The sequence below is a fragment of the Homalodisca vitripennis genome, chromosome 6 (assembly GCF_021130785.1).
Source record: "Homalodisca vitripennis isolate AUS2020 chromosome 6, UT_GWSS_2.1, whole genome shotgun sequence".
In the NCBI taxonomy this organism is placed as follows: domain Eukaryota; kingdom Metazoa; phylum Arthropoda; class Insecta; order Hemiptera; family Cicadellidae; genus Homalodisca; species Homalodisca vitripennis.
The window spans coordinates 136,384,552-136,407,947 of record NC_060212.1 but is presented as its reverse complement, the minus strand read 5'-3'; positions in this window follow the sequence as shown (position 1 = coordinate 136,407,947).

Below are 23,396 nucleotides of genomic sequence, written 5' to 3'. Positions count from 1 at the left end.
AGTAAAATTAGGCAGAAAATAATGGATATACCTTTAAATAAAAAAAAAGAATAACACTGTATACTACGAAAATAGTTTTTGAGGACTATATTGATATTCACATTTAAAGAGAAGTGTTGTAACCAAAGCTCATACATTTATTACAAATATAAAAGTTTGGGTTGCAGAATATGCCAATAAAAATAGCAAGCTATCCGGGTTTAAGATTTAACAACAGTATTTTTCTAAGTGTAAGTGTTACTGCATAAATAGCTAAACCAAGCTATTTCTTAAATCAAGTAATTTGTGTTATCACCAGAAGGAGTTGCCAATATAAGACAAGTGTACTAAACAATTCCCTTACCTTATCTACAGTAATAGGTATCTACATCTACCACAAAACAGCACTAAATGTTTGATGTTTAATATTCACTGGTCCAAAAGAGATTAATAGCTGTTTTGATGACTATTTAAGACATAGATCAGGTACAGGTAAGATAAAATTATTTTGCTGGCTTCTACTTACATTAGAAAAATTATTTTTTCTATGATAATGGAATTTTAACGTTTTTTTCAAGGAATTATTAAAAAAATTTGCTATGTACGTACACTTTGTATCTGTAACATTATTTTTAAGTAATAAAAAAATTATCAGTATTAAACATTGAGTATTAGCAAAATCTCGAAAGAGTAAACGTTCCGAAACTTTTTTGCCCTGTTTATCGCCTTGCTTCATTTATATGTGAGTATCTTACATTTTTGTGTAACCTTCCATTACTTTTCTAAGATGACTTGATTGATTACATTTTTGAACCAAAATCTGTCAGGTATAAAACGAGAACTAATACATGTTTTGGCCATGTTATATTGCCTATACAATCATATATACATATATAATAAGATCTTTAATGGTTATTACACAAATGGATAGGAATGAGTAATAACTGATAAGACTAATGAGTTACTTAGTTGACCGATTCTTTTGACTATTCGCCACGGTCAATACCATTGACCTATTCACCCAATTTATTAACTTTTCTTCAACTTTTTAGGTTATCTAAAAACTTAATCAACAGAATGTTCTAAATATTTAATAGTGTTATGGGAATGATGTATTGTATTAACTTATAGTAATAATCAGACAATATTTTTGTATCACTCCAAACTAATAATTTCAATGTTGTATGTATATTATATACCAATGTTCACCACAATTAAAATAAAATAAACTACGTTAAGGAACTGTAAGATAATTGAATGTAATTATGTATCTCAACTGTAGTAAAATATAGTTATATAGATTCCCGCTGACAAGTATTGTACTTAGCGGGGCCTCAGAAATGTATAAATTCTTGAATAAATGTAATTCAATTCAAGATATATATACATATGATAATATGAAATATTTTTTGTACATATATATATATATATATATATATATATATATATATATATATATACAGTTATACATAATGATTGTATTTATATACATTGTTTACACGTAAAAATTGTATTTACATTTAGAATGTTTATTATCAGGTGTTTCGTCTTTTGTTTGTTTATTTTATTCTGTGTATGTTTTAACAGTGTACCTGACATAGGTTTTTAATTACTACAACGAAATATTAGACATTAAAAAATTTTTGTCTTTTTTGAAACTGCTCTAAGAGACAATTATATATATATATATATATATATTTCTTTTGAATGCTATAAGAGACAATTTGTATATCTCACATCCTTTTGTAACATTAAATTGCTAATACCTTACCAAATTTTTTTATGACGATGTCTTGTATTAAACCTTTATCGTGCTTCGAAATCTGTGAAGGGAAAAACGATCATCGGATTGAAGGCTTGTCGTAGCCCTTTGTATTGTCTTGATTACCATATATATGAGCATCTCACATCTCAGCTTTGTCAAACCTCACACTGGTAATGTCCTCCGTAAATGTATACGAACATTGTTTGACGTCACTTTTTTCATGTCTCAACTTAAATTTATCTCCCTGAATACAGAATATATATATATAATTATTTATAATAACCTTACACCTCACAGTTGCTACACTTTTAAATTAAATTTAAAAAGATTTTATGATTACAACAGTTGCAGTACTTCCATTTTTTAATTTAAAAAATAACTATTATCTTGATTTACTTTACAGTGATTCTAAGCAAGGTATTAATATAATAACTACGTGTAACTTAACAGGCCTTGCTGAAGTTAAAAGCAAAGTTTGAACCGCTTATCTCTTTTTAAAAAAATGTGCATATAAACAGAAAAAACATTCATATTAAACATAAAATATTTCATTCTCTCGGCAAGAGACCGCGCCATTCTTTCGAGAAAAAAATTAAATAATCTAAAAATCTAACACATCTTATAATCTAATTTTATTCTACTCATGTTTCTTTAAATCATGTACCATGGTTGTTTTCTGTTTGCCATTTTAGTTAACGATAAAAACTATTTAAAAATACTCATTAACGCTTAGCCAATTCCTACTGGATGACATGCACTATGTTAGAAGTCAGTGTTTCCAATGTAAAATAAATGTTCATGAAGATTGTCAAGTCTATAAATGCGATGTGCTAGTCCATTAAAACAAAGGAAATATTCTTGATATCAGAATCAATGAAATTTTTATTTTTGTTTAGTTTTTGTTTGTGTGTGTGTGTGTGTATCTACTTTTGGCAAAGGATTAAGAAATAATTTTCACAATATATTTATTAATTACAAAATCTACCTGTATTTTTTTAAACGGGTATTTGTACTTAACATTAGCCAAAAGTGGTATTGGTTGAGCGTTTAGCATATTATTTCCGGTTAAAACGACAAAATATTCTGTCTTTGTGCGTGTCTGTTGGAATAAACAATGCCCTTTGAAGGGATCGGGTCCCTGGGTTAAAGTTTAATTTGAAACTCCAACTCTGTATCTATATTTAAATTGTAAACATCGATGCACAAGATGTCGCTATTAGAGCTAATATGTCTTTTTTAAGCGAGCGAGACCTTTCTCACGTTTAATCGATATCGCGTGTATAACCTGGTAAAATTCATGTTGCTTAAAAAGGGACTTTTAATTATTGCAAAATAAACATTTTGAAGTGTAATCATATAGTATTTTCTAGCAAACTGATGAAACGTAATTTATATGTTATTTTGTAGTATCATAATTTATAAAATAAATTATAATTAGGGTTAAACTTAACGCATTTCTGTGTTCTATGATTGCTTTCCACATCTGTAACATTTAACATTTAATAAGAATGTTGATTCCTTAAATAAAACTCGCAATCGTTCAACGCAGAAAACCTTTCATTTTATTTACATTTATTTGAGAACCGAAAGTTTATGCAATTTATTTTACAAAAAAATTATCTTAATGTATTAATGAAATTCATTTATTACTGAACATGATTCGACTGCTTGGTAAAAACTTTAACATTTTAAATGTAAGTGATTATTTGTGTCATCTATTTATTTGTTCTACGCCCATCTAAATTTAGTAATGGGAAGAAAACAAATATATATTAATATTAATAGACATAAACTGCAATTTAATTACACTCAGTGTTCCAAAAAAAGGTGCAAAGGAGTAAGGTACGAGTAATTTTTTAACGCAACACAATTAACACATTTACACCATAGTTTTTTTATATAAATATTTTCATTCCACTCCTTTAAAGGTAAGTGTGCCAAAATAATTTTACATCTCATAATTGTGTTCATCGTGTATAAAGAAAACCAAATAAGTAATTTTTATTGACTTTTAATGCTAATATTTACTTGTATTGAAATGTCTAAACTTCTTACAGATTTTTAAGTGGAGTATTTCATATCAAGTTACTTATGCATAGGTATACTAATACCATTTCATTTCCTTAAGGTTAAAACACAAATCCTATCTTAAGTAAACAAAACATGATTTACATATTTCTTGTTTATCTCAGATACTTTTGAATACACAAATTTACTATATAATTTTTTCACACTGCTGAAACATCTATTAGTTATTTGTACGTCTTTTTAATATAAACATACTACTATTTACATAAAAATATATGGTTACTATGAATACGAATATATAAATTATAGTAAAATGAATTGTCTACACATTTATTTAATATCATTAACCATCATACTATTAAATATATTAAACAAACCTTTAAAAACGTCAAAATGTAAATACTACTTTGAAAAATATATTCTTATTTTTTATGGTTTGACATGATTATACACCAATAATACATCAAAACTAACGCAGGTAACAATCCATTTATTTTTCTGGACGAATACTTAGCGTTATGAATCTTACAGATTTTCTGACTTTTAATCCCTATGCCTGTATTTATGTTTTCCTTATGAACACCGAAAAATCTCTAAAAACATAGCATTTACGTACCGGTAGCTATGTATTTTTAGTGATCCGTAGTATATTAAAGCCGAGTAATATTTATTCCAGAATGAAAAGAAACGTTTCTAGCCAAGGTAACACAGCTCGTCTTAATACGTCCGACATTAATACTCGTCAAGCTGCTGGATAATCTTGGTAAGAACATGGCATACCAGCCTTTGTTACAGGGATTAGTGTTAAGCTACTACTGTACACCGTTCTGACCACGTCGCTTCATTAAAAATATTGTTGTTAATAGTCATTATGTAATTTTCTGGGTTTTCGCTTTGATATGATTTGTGAAGCGCATTATTGTGTAAAAACTTTACGTTAAATCTTTTACTGTATGATTAAACTAGTAAGAGTTCTTCCAAATTTGACATAATTTAATCCTTATCAACTTTTCTGTTCTTTAATATAGACAAAAATTGCGTATAATTAAAAACTACCATTGTTAGCAAACCTTGCATCGTAGCAAATTAGACGTTGCTCTGTCGACTAGAGCTCTTAACACAGAGTCGTCCATAAGCTGCACTAACTGCTTAAGGTTACATTATTATCCGTACTGAAATCAATTACGATAGTGCTAATTTAAGAAAATTTACTTAAACTATTTAAAAACTTGTTGCCGCTATGTTCTCTTTCACTATTTTACCATCTTTTTAAGAAATTACACTTAATGTGACCTTTATAGTCGAGGTACATGGTAAAACGTCCTGAAACAGTATTCTAAGGTTTTGATATCATTATTTTTAATATTGTTAATGAATTTGTTTGGGTAACATATCTTGGTTTGTCTTGTGTATACAATTTCACATATAATTCATTCATTTACCATGGAATACCTCAAGTATCCAGTCATTAATTTATCAGCTTTCATCGAACTAAGTTGGAGCCAGTTTTATTTGTTCTTAGAAGTAGTGACAATTGTTATTTAAGTTCACGTAATTTATTGCTCTATTTTATAAATTCTTTCTTTCAGCTTATAAAATTATTTGATTTATGTATATTGTATTTTGTTATTTATAATCACTAATCGTCATTACAATCTTAAATATTTAAAGAGTTCATAAACAGCATTTACTTCACTTTCAGCACAAAATCCGTATAGTTTGCTGGCCCTTCCCGACAGGTGTTAGTTTTTAGTCCACATGTACGGACGAACTATTATGGAATTTTTATCGTTGAATACTTATACTTTTGTGTACTGTAATTTCCCTCACCTTTTTTAACCTAGTCACTATAATGGTTGGCAGTTCAATCACAATGTCTTCTTTAGTTGAGTTTTGTTCTCATGTAATTACAGAATATGAACCACCTTCCTTAAAATAGTCATCTTATTCTCTTTTTAGAATTCATAATACTCCTTTTAAAGCACTCATCTTCCTGTACGTAACGAAAAAAGAGATCAAATAATCAAGGTAAGTTTTTGGGTGTTTGCATTTTCATCTGTGGTGCGTGCGCGTCGGAAACTCCATTCACCAATCTGACATATTATTGGTTTTTGTTATATTTATTCTTATATAGAATGCCCAAACGCAGAAGGACCAGTGCATGCATATCGTACCATGGACAAGTAAGAAAAAGTCTCCAATTTACTCTTGTCTGTCTTCACACTGAACCATCCTATGCCTCATTTTAGTCTGCCGCAGAGAAATAAATACTTGTTTAATACATTATGTATTTACGTTGTCTGAACATTTCAATATACGAACAGTGCTAAAAAAAATCTGAATAATTTGTGATGAGAAGGATTTTCCTATTATACATAAAGAATGGGCACACAAATCTGAATGACCCTACATGACTATAGTTTACATGTAAAGTAATGCATTTTTATTATAAATTAAACAATACTAAAGTTCAGGTTTTTAGGGAAGTCTAACATTCAATACAAAGTTATGAACAAACACGCGTTAAAAACAGTTGTTTGTGCGATCGCAAAGATAAATCACACCTTGCAGAAAACCAAACTCAAAGTTTATTATTTGGTTTACAAAGTTCAAACCCTATCCAAATACCAAATTAAGTTTTTGCTTGAAATTCTAAAATAATTTAATTACTAAGATTGTGTGAGCTATTCATTCAAATTTTATAAATTGTAGAAGCCATATTTAATTCTTCCATGGTACCCATTAGAACCGCGTCACTCTCTTATTTAATTATCCCAAAAGTTGATCTGTAGACTAGAAGTGTAGTAGTTTTGAAATGAATCTCTAGAACGTAATATCTTCTAGTAATCTTAAGACATTTTAAGGAGTGTTTAATTAGCAATTTTAGAAATATTTCCTTAATGCGCTTGTTATTCAATAGAAAATTGCACCCAAAGCCCCTGGTAAATAGTAGTCTTCATATACCATTTAAATTTAATTCTTACTAGAAATTTAGGAAGCTTGTGATAATTGAAGGATTTCTCATTTATATACAGAGACCATATAAATAAACCAATTAAACTGAATTGCACTAAGTATCTGTGGTGTGTAGTAATATGCAATGCAATCGATCAGAATTATAGATCAATTAAAGCCATAGTTTCTTTTAGAAAATCTAATTTTAGTTTGATAGGAAAAGTGCAAATGCAAATGGCAGCTAATTTCAAACTAAGTTTTTATAATTTAAGGATATATTTTCCAAGTTTACTTTCAAAATTAAAAAGTATACTTTGCATCAAAATCATTTCATAATGAAATTTTATTCATTAGCCACTTACAGTTCACTAATATTTTTCATTTAAATTTGAATTATGATTTTGTGTAAAGAGCGTATAACTGGCCAAAGAAAAAGGAAAGTAAATGAGTTAATGCACACATTTGATATGCAATGTTTCTGTAAAAAATCTATTATTTAGATACTTTACGTATTGTAACAAAAGCAGTTGAAATAAAAGTAGTGTTGATGGAGAGGACAACAATCTATGCGATGCGTGTGCAGCCAACTGTGTAGAGACCTGTCTCGTTATTGTGGAGCTTCTACGGTACCGGTGGATGCAATATTGTGCCATTTAAGGGATAAAACTGGGATGGAATGGGTGCTATTAAGAGTCCGTGCCTGCCTCCAGTCATCCGCTGCACACTTGCGTAATTGTATTAGCTTTATGAGTGTTAAGCTCATACCAATTACTACAATGTAGGCTGGGGTTTAGATAATAAATGGTTTTATCAATATGACTGATGACATTATTATTGGAAAATTATGATATATATCAGTTACTTAATGCAGTTAGTTACCTAATAACTCCATTAATTAAGTAACAACTGTTCTTGCCGCAGAATTCAAGCACTCGAAATATTTGTTATATGACGTGATTCTTTGATCTAAATGTATGTTTTTTTCCTTTTTGTGCTATAAACCTAGCCTAAACGATTTATTTATACACATCCTACTTTTAAAATAAGAATAGAGTATCAAAACCGTAAAAATAATAAAGGATTATTAAATTATTAAACTAAAACCTGACGTTATAATTAATGTTTTCCTTTGTTTGTATTAGCAATAAAATATTACGACGAATAAAAAAAACAAATAGCCTAATTCTTTTATAAATTAAACATTACAAATAAAAATATTTCTGAATCCCTAGAAATTGAAAAAGCAATTACGGTTCAAAATAAAAAATGGTGTTACAAAATATAATTTGGGATTTTACAAGGGATTTGGGATGTAAATATCTACTACACCTAAAAAAAAATAAAAGTAAATACAGAGGGCATATTATAAGAAAGTAAAGTATAAATGTCTTATTAAGTTGGGACCAAGAAGCCCTCTCTAACACGTAATCTGGGGTCCAACGGCTTAAAGGTGACTTAAAAGCACTGCCAACGGCCATTTATGATAATGAACGGTATATCATGTAAACCAAGATTATTCGCAAGGGAATAGCTAAGAATAATGTATTATAAATTATCCTAAAAATGTTTAAGAATATATTCAGGCTATGACAATTTCGTGAATTATATATATATATATATTTAGTTATGAATATAGTCACAACGAGATAACTTTAACCATCGCATAAGACTATTTAAAATATAAAAAAATTGTATAAACTATGTAAAACGTTTTAAAAAAATATTTAGTTATATTAATGTGTTTATTAATATAAATTAAACATACATTCAATTTAAATTGATTCTTAATTTTTATGAAATTAATTCATTTTCTATAGAAATAACTATGGTAAATTTGTTCACTGTTTGGAAAAGTAATACATAGTGAGTAAATAATGTTACATGTAAAGTATGTAATATTTTTGATAAGACTTATGATCTATTATATTGAGTAATCAGCGAAACAAGAAATACGTGTTTTAGTGTTACTGCACCAAAGATGGTTCTTTTTCAAAACTCGTCGTCAGTTGTATAGCGGTTTTTTAGACTGATAATTATCATTCACCAAACAGTAAGTTTTAAACATATTTGCACCTTCCTCCTTAACTTTGTGGAGGTAACCAACTTAAAAGTGTAGGTAGTAGAAATTCAGTTTGGGTTTGAACGACCTTGGCTTCGGAACCTTAGTTCGACTGCTTTATTTGAACGTGTACGACTGTGTGTTCCTTTCGAACAAATTCTATCAGTGAAGTTTTTTATTTTTAATATTTGTTTGTTTGATAACATGGTATTCAGATGGTTTCACTATTGAATGTAATAGAACTATATGAAAAGGAAAAAATAACACCTCTTTCTCATTGTTCAGCAGGCAGATAAAGAAATAAATAATGAAAAGTATAGCAATCGTTCACTGATAACTGTTTCAATAGGTGGAGGGTGTATTTATAGTAAGAAATGAGGAACAGGAATTCGGAGGAATCATAAATTCCTTTTCAGAATCAAGACACAATAAAACGCCATCGCACCTACCTAATCTGCGCGGAACAGCAATAGGTCTACTGACTACGTGGAGTAGACTTGTGGATTACGTGTCATTCAGGGTTAATACATTATTTAAAATGCCATGATCTATCAAAATCCATTCGAGGGATTATTTTAAATCCCCACTTTTTGCAGTGGAGGGAGGAGCAGTGCAAGGGTACATGAGTAGCAAAGAAGCAAGAAAATTAAAATACAATGTGTAAAATGTGGACACTTATATAAGAAACCAGTATATGAGAGCTGGAAAGAGAGGGAGACGATTAATTTTGACCGAAGCATTAGTAGGATAAAACTATTTTTATGCAAATTTGTTGTTCACTATCCTGTAATACAAAACTTTATAATCACCATAGGTTTTCATTAGCTATTATGTTTTTATTTTTTATTAAAATATTTTTTGTTTAAAAATTACCAGCTGTAAAATTTGGACGTATGTTTGTAATGTATAAAACGATTATAATTTTCATGTTAATAAAATAATAGAAATTTTACGGTATAAGGTTTTACTTGAAACAGTTATGATTTTATTTAAATCTTTCATATTTTTAAACACAGGTCAAAAATAAGGAGGAAACTAATTTTGCGTTACACATAGATAAGCGCTGTTGATGACGAGTAAAGCACTTACGCTAGACTGAGGCTTGTAAACTAGAGTAATGGAGAGAAGTTATCATGTCATAGACTTTAATTGTTTACTCAAGGCAAGAAGAATGGTTGTTTGTATGTAACTAACGCCACAACCAGTTGTATTGTCAGTAATACTAAAGTGTGGTAATCTTACCATAGCAGACATAAAATATAAATGATAAATTGTTTCCGTACATAATATACGTTGCGTACTTTAGATCTATTGATATAGTAATTTAAGTAACGTTACCGTCAACACCCTTAAACCTTAGAGCAGTGATTGAACCACTGGTGTGTACACGTTTTGACTAGTCTGATGATGATTTTTGGAAAGTAAATTTATATAATCTGCCAAATAATGTTAATATTTAATCCTCACATTATGCAGACGTCAGTACACTTTTTTGTGAAGTAATATTAAACAGTTGTATTGTAATTAACTAATTTATAGATGCTATTTCCAAAAAAAATCCCTTTATAATAATATATAGGTTTATGTAATGTATTGAAATGCATATAAATGCATTACTGCAAGTCACGTATATTCAATAAAAAGCTTTAATAATAATTTATAATAAAATATAATATAATCTACAATAACTTTTTTATAACGATTTTTATTAACGTGATTTTATATCGAAAAAAGAACACGTTTTGGTCCTGTATAGTGATATAAATTTTTAGAATTGTTAATCTTATTTTGTTATTCCAAAATAAATCCAGTGCATCACTACTTTCTAGTGATATGTTCCCCGCACTCTCCTCCTCTATTCATGGGCTGCGAATGATTATTTTGGACGTAAAAATACACACAAACACACACACACACACACACACACACACACACACACCTCTAATAATTGTGGTATTTCAAATACAACTTGTGCTGTAGTATGTAGTTTTGTTGACAGTGGTAAACTTACATCTCAGACCTTAATTAATGATTTCAAAGACGATTATACCATCCTTTACTCTAGACTATTACTCTACTGACGATAAAATAACAGTTTTCCCACAGTTAACATTTATGCTTATGACATCACTAACATCATTATTGGACTGAACTAAAAACTCTAGGAATATTTACTAGCTATTAATTTTACTATCTTTTTCTCAACAGAAATAAAGGAACGTGCAATGTCATATATATATTAAATAATATCTTGCCTACAGTTGGCAATGGTCTATGTTTAGTAACCGACGCAACGCTTAATAGGTTTACAATTTATTCAATATTCTCAATATCAATAATAATCTTTGGCGTATTTCAATTCGATGAATGAAAATATGGCTCAAAACTTTAAGGCTCGCTTTTAAAATAAAATAAAAATAAAACACTATTCTTCAAAATACTTTAACGAATCTAGAAATCAAATCTTTAAAGGTACGCGTTGTAACTAATCCTCTTACCGTCATTAAAAACTAACTAATTCAGCTGTACCCTTGTACACACGTAGCAATAACAGTTTGCGTACAGGGAGCCAATTGTGTTTACAATGTAACTGCCACCTGCATCATTAGAATAGGTTGTCAACACCAGGCTAGTTACTGATCACACATTTTCATTCACTTGGCAACAATTGGGAACTTAGTAATAGGCAATAAAAAAATAGTAAGTAATAGGAAATTAAAAATTTTCCTAAGACCTTTTAACTAGTTTTTTTCTAAGTAATAATTTCAAGGTGAAACCATAAATATAATTATACATTTACTTATACTTCTGACGAATGATTAACAAAATATTAATATTTATAACAGGAGAGGCTAACTGTCTTTGAAGTATTTTTTTATCTGTCCTAATGATTTATCAAACCATCGAGCCAATCGAACTAACGACTATTATACGAACCTTTAACTTTAACTATTACTGCCACCACACAAAGCATTGACTGTGGTGTTAGTAATGTTAGCAATAACAGTTTGCTTACAGTTAACAGTTATGTTTATGACGTCACAAACTATCACCATTTGACTGAACTACCCACAATAAACAAATGTAAAAGCTTTACAGTTATGTTCCCTTCCTAAAATATGTGTCATTGAATTATTTTAATTAATTTTACAAAGTTGTTGATTTTTGACCTTGGAACATTATCATTGTTATTATATGAATATATTTTTGTAATATGAATAAGTCCTTAAAAATGTGATATCTAATGGAAAACAAAAATCTCTCGCGGTCTAAATTACTAGAAGTAAAATTAGGCAGAAAATAATGGATATACCTTTAAAGTAAAAAGAGTAAAACACTGTATACTACGAAAATATTTTTTGAGGACCATATTGATATTCACATTTAAAGACAAGTGTTGTAACCAAAGCTCATACATTTATTACAAATAGACAAGTCTGGGTTGCAGAACATGGCAATAAAAATAGTAAGCAATCCGGGTTTAAGATTTAACAACAGTATTTTTCTAAGTGTAAGTGCTACTGCATAAATAGCTAAACCAACCTATTTCTTAAATTAAGTAATTTGTGTTATTACCAGAAGGAATTGCCAAAATAAGACAAGTGTAATAAACAATTCCCTTACCTTATTCACAGTAATAGGTATCTACATCTACCCCAAAATAGCACTAAATGTTTGATGTTTAAAATTGAACGATCCAAAAGAGATTAATAGCCGTTTTGATGACTATTTGAGACATAGATCAGGTACAGGTAAGAGAAAATTATTTTGTTGCCTTCTACTTACATTAGACAAATTATTTTTTCTATGATACTGGAAATTTGGACGTTTTTTTTTTTTTTTTTCAAGGAATTATTACACAAATTTGCTACGTGCGCACACTTTGTATCTGTAACATTCTTTTTAAGTAATAAAAAATTGTCAGTATTAACCATCGAGTATTAGCAAAATTTTGGAAGAGTAAACGTTCCAGAAATTGTTGGCCCTGTTTATCGCCTTGATTGTTTTATATATGAGTGTCTTACATTCTTGAGTAACCTTCCATTAATTTTCTAAGATTACTTGTTTGATTACATTTTTGAACCAAAGTCTGTCAGGTATAAAACGATAACGAGAACTAAGACACGTTTTATATTATATATATATATATATACCTCTCACATCGTTGTCTAAAATTACATTGCTAATACCTTAAAACATTTTTTATCACGATGTCTTGTATTAAACCTTTACCGTCCTTCACAATCTGTAAAGGGAAAACGATCATCCGATTGAAGGCTTGTCGTGCCCTTTGTATTGCCTTGATTACCATATATATGAGCATCTCACATCTCAGCATATATGCTCAAACCTCACACTAGTAATGTCCTCCCTACATGTATACGAAAATTGTTCGATGTCTCTTTTCATGTCTTTACTTAAATTTATCTTCTTGAATTCAGAATATATATATATATATATATATATATATATATATATATATATATATATATATATATATATATATATATAGTGGTTTTAGGAGCGCCTACTATAGAGAGACAAACATTAACATGTGTAAAGAATTCCAAACTACAACTAGGCCTATCGGTGAGTCGTACATTTTGGTGGAAAGCGCGTTGGTAATGTAAAAAATACGGCAAAAAGCGGCTTAAAGTATTGATGGACCTATGGCATCTTCATATACTGGTCGATTAGAGACAAGACATTAATCAGACACATGAAAGTTAGTAAACAGACGACACTACCTGGCCTGTACCTATAGTGGAAATATATATAATATATACGATATGTATATATATATATACAGGGTGATTCAAAACTAAACGGCAATCTCTCGAGAGCTTATTCTATAGCTAAAAACAAGTAAAAAAGTTCATATAACCATATGCCCGGAAACGCTTCGTTAGCGAGTTACGCCTAGCGAAAGATTTCGCCCGGATTTCAGAACCCTTGGTGAAGTCAGGCCGTATAAAAAATGGTAAAGGTAGTTACAAAGATACAAATACGATTGTTTTTTATGTTTTTATATCTGACAAATTTATTAAAATTCGTCCCAGAGCTGTAAATGCAATACTTTTAGAGATATCTTACGTAAAACACAAGAATTGGTGCAAAGAAATAACACATTTTTTGTGTTTAACGTAAGATTTACTTCCATAAATGTTAAATAAAGGTCATTTTTTTCTTAAACAGATTTGTAGAACATTTAAGTCTGAAAAGATTCATGTGAATTACTTAGGAAAAAAATTAATAATATGTATTGAAATTTAGCTTTATTTAAAAATAAAAACAGACGCAACAAAAATGCATATTCTTATCTGCATAAAATATTAACTAATGTTTAGGTTGTGAGTACCAGCTGATCATTTTATTCAACACTTTTTATCGTCATATTTTCTTTGCAAAGGTTGGCAATATCAGCTGATCAACAATTAAGTTCATGAAGTAATATTTGAATAACCTTTATGGAGGTTTTTGTATTGTGGCGTGTGAAGATTGTATTTTTGTGAGATCCTGTGATTATTTGGAAATATTTTTATACAAGTGTATAAAATATTTTTATTAAATATTTATTTTTAAAATATTTTTATTAAATATTTTTATAAAAGTGTATCTAATTATCTTAGTAAATAATGGCAGATAATGTAAATGGTATGTATTCGTTTGAAGAGTATACGGACATGATACTGATTTACGGCAAAGTTAACAAGAAATGGTTTAGCTGCAGTACAGGAATATCGTGATACTTTTCCACATCGAAGAACACCTGATCGCAAAACATTTGAAGCTGTGGAGAGACGACTTAGAGAAACTGGTAGCTTTAAACCGAAGCGAATAGATACTAGTCGTCAACGTAGCGCAAGGAACTATAATAATGAACAAGCAATAATAAATGCTGTAGAATTATCACCAACCACAAGTCACCAGACGATTATCACGTCAGTTAAATATTTGCCAGTCAAGCGTATGGCGGACACTTCATGAAGCACAGTTGTACCCATTCCATATAACACGTGTTCAAGACTTATTACCGCAAGATCTTAATAAACGGAAGATGTTCTGCCGCTGGTTAAGAAGAAATTGTTTACGACATCAGTATTTTCTTCGGCGTATTCTCGTTACTGATGAATCCTGTTTTACTAGAAATGGAATTGTAAATTTTCGTAATACCCATACTTGGGCGTACGACAACCCACATGAAACTGCGACGAGGCATTTTCAACATACATTTTCAGTCAATGTATGGCTTGGTGTTCTGGGTGATAATTTGATTGGTCCATTTTTCCTCCCTAATCGACTTAATGGAGTAGCGTACTTAAATTTTTTAAGAACAAACCTGCCTACCCTCTTGGAAAATATTCCTGTTCCAACAGAAAAAAAGCATGGTTTATGCACGACGGAGCACCTCCACATTTTTCTAACTATTTAAATGATACATACGGTAGACAATGGATTGGTCGAAATGGACCAGTAAAATGGCCACCACGTTCTCCTGACCTCACGCCAGCAGACTTTTTTCTTATGGGGTTGGATGAAGTCAATTGTTTATTCAAAATGGATTTACACCATAGAGGAGTTACGTAATCGCATTACAGAGGCGGCAGAAACCATCAAGAATGCTCCAAACGTTATGAAACGCGCGCTAGAAAAGAGTGGATTCGTCGTGCGAAAACGTGCATTGCTAACAACGGAGGACACTTTGAGCAACTATTATAGGTGATTATTACAGTTTTTATAAAGGTAAATACATTTTATGTTAATGTTCAGTCTAGAATAAACGATCAGCTGTTACTCACAACCTAAACATTAGTTAATATTTTATGCAGATAAGAATATGCATTTTTGTGCGTCCTGTTTTATTTTTAAATAAAGCTAAATTTCAATACCTATTTATTAATTTTTTTTCCTAAGTAATTCACACGAATCTTTTTCAGAATTAAATGTTTCTACAAATCTGTTTTAAGAAAAAAATGACCTTTATTTAACATTTATGGAAGTAAATCTTACGTTAAACACAAAAATGTGTTATTTCTTTACACCAATTCTTGTGTTTTACGTAAGATATCTCTGAAAGTATTGCATTTAAAGCTCTGGGACGAATTTTAATAAATTTGTCAGATATAAAAACCAAAAAAAAATCGTATTTGTATCTTTGTAACTACATTTACCATTTTTATACGGCCTGACTTCACCAAGGGTTCTGAAATCCGGGCGAAATCTTTCGCTAGGCGTAACTCGCTAACGCAGCGTTTCCGGGCATATGGTTATATGAACTTTTTTACTTGTTTTTAGCTATAGAATAAGCTCCCGAGAGATTGCCGTTTAGTTTTGAATCACCCTGTATATATATATATCCGATTACTTGAATTTTTATTTATTCTATGCACTGAATGTAAATATAACTAAGAGTGTAGCTTTAAAATATAAGAACATAATTTATATTATATCTAGTATTAAAAGTAAGTTATTAGGGGCAATATCATAGTTATCAAGATAATGTTATTTACCTGGAAAATTTAATATCCAAATTTCCACTTACACAGTTGAATAATTTCAATCACACTTTACTCAACATTTAACAAAGACATAACCGACACAAAGTACGCCAGCATATGTTCAAATACGTATATGCGAAGAAAAGTTAGAAAAGAAAAGTATAAGTAAGAATGACTAAATTTGATATACATAATTTCTAGAAAATAAATAAATTAGAATAGCTGTAACAATTGTAGGAACCACATTTATATCATATCAATTCACCTCGATCCGTCTGTATGTAGGCTACACGACACGACTGTTGGTTGTTGCCCAATGCACGGAAATTAATCGTTTTTGAAAACTTGTTTGAACTGTACGTAATATTTGTCTACCTCTTCCGATAACCCAACATCTTTAATTGTTATTACACAAATGGATAGGAATGGGTAATAACTGATAAGACTAATGAGTTACTTAGTTGACCGAGTCTTTTGACTGTTCGCCACGGTCAATACCATTAACCTATTCACCCAATTTATTTACTTTTCTTCAACTTTTTAGTTTATCTAAAAACTTAATCAACAGAATGTTCTAAATATTCAATAGTTTTATGGGAATGATGTATTGTATTAACTTATAGTAATATTCATACAATATTTTGTTAATCACTCCAAATTAACAATTTTACTGTTGTATGTATATTATATACCAATTTTCACCACAACTAAATTAAAAATACTACGTTAAGGACCTGAAATATAATTAAATGTAATTATGTATCTGAACTGTGGTAAGATATAGTTATATAGGTTCCCGCTGACAAGTATTGTACTTAGCGGGGCCTCAGAAATGTATAATTTCTTGAATAAATACAATTCAATTCAATTCAAAAGTTGTTATTTATGTTTATATGGATATGATATAGTAAAATGAAATGTCTACACATTTATTTAATATTATGACGGGTAATTAACCATCAAGCTATTAAATAAAGTTTAAAAATTCATAAAAAGATGAAAATGTAATTTTAAAAATGTATTCTTATTTTTACTGTTTGACATGATTATACACCAATAATACATCAAAACTAACGCAGGTAACAATTTATTTATTTTTCTGGACGAATACATTACTTAGCGTTATGAATCTTACAGGTATTCTGACTTTTAACACCTATTCCTTTATTTATGTTTACCTTATGAACACCGAAACATCTCTAAAAAAGTAAGCATTTACGTACAAGGAGCTTTGTTTTTTGAGTTCTCCGTAGTATTTTAAAGCCGAATATTATTTATTCCAGAATGAAAAGAAACATTTATGGCCAAGGTAACACAGCTCATCTTATCCCGAAATTAATACACGTCAAGCTGCTGGATAATCTTGGTAAGAACATGGCAGACCAGCCTTTGTTACAGGGATTAGTGTTAAGCCACTACTGTACACCGTTCTGACCACGTCGCTTCATTAAAAATATTGTTTTTAATAGGCATTATGTAATTTTCTGGGGTTTTCGCTTTAATATAATTCGTGAAGCACATTATTGATGTAAAAACTGTACGTTATATGTTTTACTGTATGATTAAACTAGTAAAAGTTCTTCCAAATTTGACATCATTTAATCCTTATCAACTTTTCTGTTATTTAATATAGACAATAATTGCATATAATTAAAAATTACCATTGTTAGCAAACCTTGCATCATAGCAAATTAGTCGTTTCTCTCTGTCGACTAGAGTTCTTAACACAGAGTCGTCCATAAACTGCACTAGCTGCATAAGGTTACTTTATTATCCGTACTGAAATCAATAACGATAGTGTTCATTTAAGAAAATTTACTTAAACTATATATAGGTAATATTGAATGATAGTTGGTTTTAAGTTACCATGTAATACTGTAATACCGTGTGATACGCTAAACTTTAATAAACCTAAACTAAAAATTAATTATATTAACATATATTATTAAAGAAATTATATTAACAACAATATGTATTGTATATTGATATTGGTCAGTTAAAGACCATTGTTCCCTTTGATACACTCTCCACAATATGCTCGTATATTGTTCAATATGTTACAATGGCATCAAAACAAAGGCCTAAATTCAATGAAAACCACGATAAGAGCTAAGAAATATTAGCTTTTCAATCACATTATGTACTATTGAACATTCATAACACCAAATACACTTTTAGATATTACAGCTTGAAGGCGAGAGATATTTTCATTTAACAGATGATAAACCAAATTTATAGTATATTTCATAGATAGAAAAGATATTTATAGAAAAGCTGTGTGGAAAATGTTTTAAGCCTAACGATTAAAAACCTGTTCTAGTTTGAGAGTTGACAAAACATAATATTTTAATAACTTTCAAAGATTACTACCCTTTTAATGGGATTTGGAAACTTCTAAACAGTTGAAAAGTGAAAATTATTTAAAACGTGCCGTTGTATGCATAATATCTCTTATGGTTTAAAGATGGATTAATGTTTGTTAACACTTTTCAAACAGAAATAATCTGGGTAACTAAGAATTATTTTCTTAAAAACTTCAAAAATTTTTGGAAAGCACAACTGTAAACGTGATATAGTAGTCCAAAAGCATACGAAGTGATGTTCTTATAGTAAAAATTAAATTAAAACTATGTAAAATATAAGGGCATAGTATAATTTAATACATGTATATAAATAAGAATATGGAATAATATACAGTATAGTATATATTGTAAAATCTAAAATTATGTTGCTTTCATAGTAGATGTAATGAACAAAAATAATACTAATGAACACAACACATACACACACACACAACTTTGCACCTTTTATGACAAGTAAGTTCAGGTTCAAGTGAATAGATATATAATTTTCTAATTCATTTCAATATTTTATTAATTAACAACGATGATTATAAATTTATTTTGTAGTTTAAAAAGCAGTGTTGAATTAAATATATTACATATTACAGAAATTAATATTACTACTACCATTCCCTCAATAAATGCTGAGATTGAGCACTAAACGTAGTTTAGAAACTTGCTTACCTTATGTAATGTAAGTGTATTTTTATCGCGTTTAGTACTAAAATAATCTTAAAATGCAATATAAAATCCGGTTTATGCTAAAGATGACAAAATAAATTTATAGAGTTCTTGTTGAAAGAAAATTGTAATTTTAATGTGAGTTGAAACCAATTACGCCTGATCAAAGAGTTATAAATCCTAGATAATATTCGATTGTAGTGTGGACAAAACTAAATAGGATATTAATATTTTGTTTTTTTTAAGTCATAAAGTCACAATTTTATTTGCATAAAATATATAAATAAGAAAATATAACATAAATTTATTCAGATTTGTAGAAGTCCTTGAATAATGATCTGTTGCATCTAAGTTTTACTAGTATTCCTTTTTATTTTTTTCTTTAAGTGCCTAGACCAAGATAGCAAGTTGCTAAAAACGTACGACTGTTTAGTAGCAATGCATCAAGAAGGAGCTTGTATTATCATTTTATTGTCTTTCATCAAGTTAAAACACCTATGCACGCTATAAAGAAGGAGCCTTGGTTTATTTTAGCAAATGAGTTCAGTAAAAAAATACGGTACTGCCTAATCCGCAATATCGCATGTAAAAACTGTTAAATCTTGTAATATTAGTAAATTTTAGAACTCTTTCACATTATCTATTATAAAATTTTATTGGTCCTATATTAGAAATAATACAATATCTACACAAACACTTGTACCCATTACCATGAAATAATCTTATGTTCTACTTGAATTTTGTTACAAGTTATAAAATAAGTATTTAACGTATAATAATCTTCACTAATTTACAATTTTCTAAGGTGTTTGCATGTAAGATTACGTCTCTTTAAAGCATAGAGAAAGTCACGTTTTTAAGTAAAAATGTACTCAAATTATAAAAGGTAAATTACTTTTCTAAAATTTATGTATATAGAGACATAAAAATGCAATGTTTTCTTACAAATGTAATTATTTAAATGGGATACAGTATACAGATACCCCTTACAGGGTAAACAAAGATTTCATTTGCATTGTTTACAAAAAAATCAGTTATAAATAGTAAAAAGTTTATAAGGGATAGTGTCATTTCTTAAACTAAATGAACAATAATTTTTTTTATTTACAGTTAGCAAAATAATGATTTATGTTATATATTTAAATAATAAAAATTTTTATTAAAAATTAAAAGCTATTAAGCGATAAAAGCTTATAAGTATGTTTGATATAATATCCATTAATGGTATATTATAACTTTACAGTTGTGATCTTTCTATATTGTATTTAAACGTTTTCCCCATTTAGAGCATAAAGAATCATCAAATATAATTTAAGCAATCATGACAATATGACTTGTAAAAATTAAAAGGTCTATTAAAATAAAAGATTCTTTTTAATTTTATGTTTCTGTAATGTAGTCCGTACAGTTAAGACTATTAACGGTTAGCCATTAATATCATATCAAAGGACCGGGTGTGCTTCATTACGTGTATACAATCTGCATATGAGACAGACTAATTAAAGCATGTTTGCTGACAGGCGTAACGTAAGACAGCTCTCTGTATTCTATCATAATAGTTACATAACTATACAAGCTCTATCTATGTAGCGTTATATGATCTTGATCCTTGGAAACACGTTACAGGTTGTTTGAAATAACTGTGCTTAATTTACGTATTAATATTATTTTATTGCAAGGCGATAAAGAACATTTAAACTTATAATCTGAATACTACACCTACAAGCATTGTTAAGCTCTGTTATACCTGTAGAACTGTTATTGTGAAAAGCTCCAAAATATTCTTGATACTATCTTAAAAACGTGAAATAAGATTTTTATGCACTCATCAAAATGAATAATAATCTTATAAGTCTTAACTAGAATGCGAGTTGATCGTATCACTTAAACTATAATATTTTATTTTGATATTAATAAAAATTCGAAGTAATTATTTTTTTCCACCCCTTTGAGCAGTTTTGTAGAAGATAAATCCAAAGTTTTGGATTTTTGTGATTCAATGTTTATTGAAATTAAATAAGGCATTGCCATTTATACAATTTAATGTAAATAAAAGTCGTTTGACAGGTATTTGGTCTTCCGATCATATGTTAGTTTGCTTATTTAAACGCATATGTGACAGATACGGCCAGATAAAAAATAATTGATTTGGAAAAAGTGAGCGCTCTGTGGTGTAATGGTAGCACATTTACCCGGCAAGTGAGAGATCCGGGTTCGACTCCCGGCGGAGCAAGTACTATTTGCGATTCAATGTTTATTGAAATTAAATAAGGCATTGCCATTTATAAAATTGTATATATATATATATATATATATATATATATATATATAAGGATATATATATATAAGGATATATATATATATATATATATATATATATATCCTAATGATTGCTCACTGTTAATGTTTAATCTCGTGATATATAGCCATTTCACAAATCAACAAACAACAACAAGTCCACCTAAATACATTGAACTAAAAGAACAGAAATTCAAAGTTACCTTCGAAAACCTATTCCTACTAGGCAAAGAAACTTTCAGAACGTCTATGTTCGACCTTTCCTCACCTTAGTTTCAATTATTTCACAAGTTTCTGTATTTAATTCTGTTTCAGACAAATGACATTGTAGATAGCTTCAAATCGGGACTGTCTATCGAACTCATATTTGGTTTAAACATTCACACAATAAACTATAAAAGGTAGTACACATTACATTGTTATCTATGTTGGGAAATATTTTGTTAGTGTAAACTTTGAGTTAGGTCCATTTCACATTCCGAAATTGCTTGTGTCCAAATCCTAACTCCTGCAATATGGAATCCACGTAATCCTAAAGAGATAAAAAAGCGAGGTGACGAAAACGTTCAAAACAATATATTGGTTTCGCGTCTATATCGAAGACATTCAAACTACCAAAAAGGTCATCCTACTTTTCTCAGCAGCTATCCAACGTAACATATAAAAAGAGGCGTTCTCATTGTATCATAAAGAGCAAAATGGAACTAAAATCAATATTTGCCAGAGGATGCTGGTTGCACCTATCTTGTAAACTACACTGACAAACTTTTATTTACTTTATGTTATAAATACTGCCAGCTGAGTGTTCCGAGGCAAATTTTGGAATAATCCAGCGCGTAATTAGTGTCTTGAAGTTAAAAATTACCGAAATCAAAAAATGTTAGCACAAAATAAATGTATTTTTTTAGATTTGTTTCGTGTTATTTTTTAAAACAAATGCCTGACTACACTAATCTGACATCACACATTGGATCATATGCATTGTAAACTGACACTATTCCGTTTATAATTTAGGTTCAAATTCATCATCAATGATGATTCCTTTCTCTCTATAAGTAATTATTGTAAGGCTTAAACTTGAGTTTAAATCACCAAATTAAACTGTGCCAATATATAAGGTTGGAGTATACCGTATCACGATTCTTGTAACCCACATGACGTCACTCAGGTTGTTTGTAAATTTTAAAAGCTATATCTCTTTTCATTCTGGAGATATACTCGAGATGGACAACAGCTATCATAAAGAAAAGAAATGTTTTATACCCTGGCAGATAAAGAAAAAATTGTGTCAGCATTCTGGGTGAAATGTTTCTAGGCTTGTGAGTGATTGGATTCGCTAATGCTTACTCCATCTACAACCCAGTCCTCTCCCCAAAATTTACTTGCCTCTATGTTTCATTACTTGATTTATTGAACATGAAAAAGGTTTTTTGAATATATCGGACTAAATTTGTAACACTTTAGTAATTTTACTAGCATTAAAATGCTATGAGGAGTTGTCCAATTTTTCCTAGCTGCGTAAATGGCTTTGGTCTTATAGCTCTGAAGTTTTTTTTCTGATTGGCCTTGTTAACAATTCGCTTAGCTTGTCGTTTACTTTTATATTCTTCTAATAAGTTAACCATAATATGGTAAAGTTATTGTTACAATTATAATAGATTATAATAGTTATTTCTAAAAAATTCTAAATTTTATTATAGAATGCCAGTCAAGTGCCATATAATATTGTAGGACTAGTTACTAGTTTAGATATATTTGCAAACACGTGTCTAATTGTTATATTATACTCT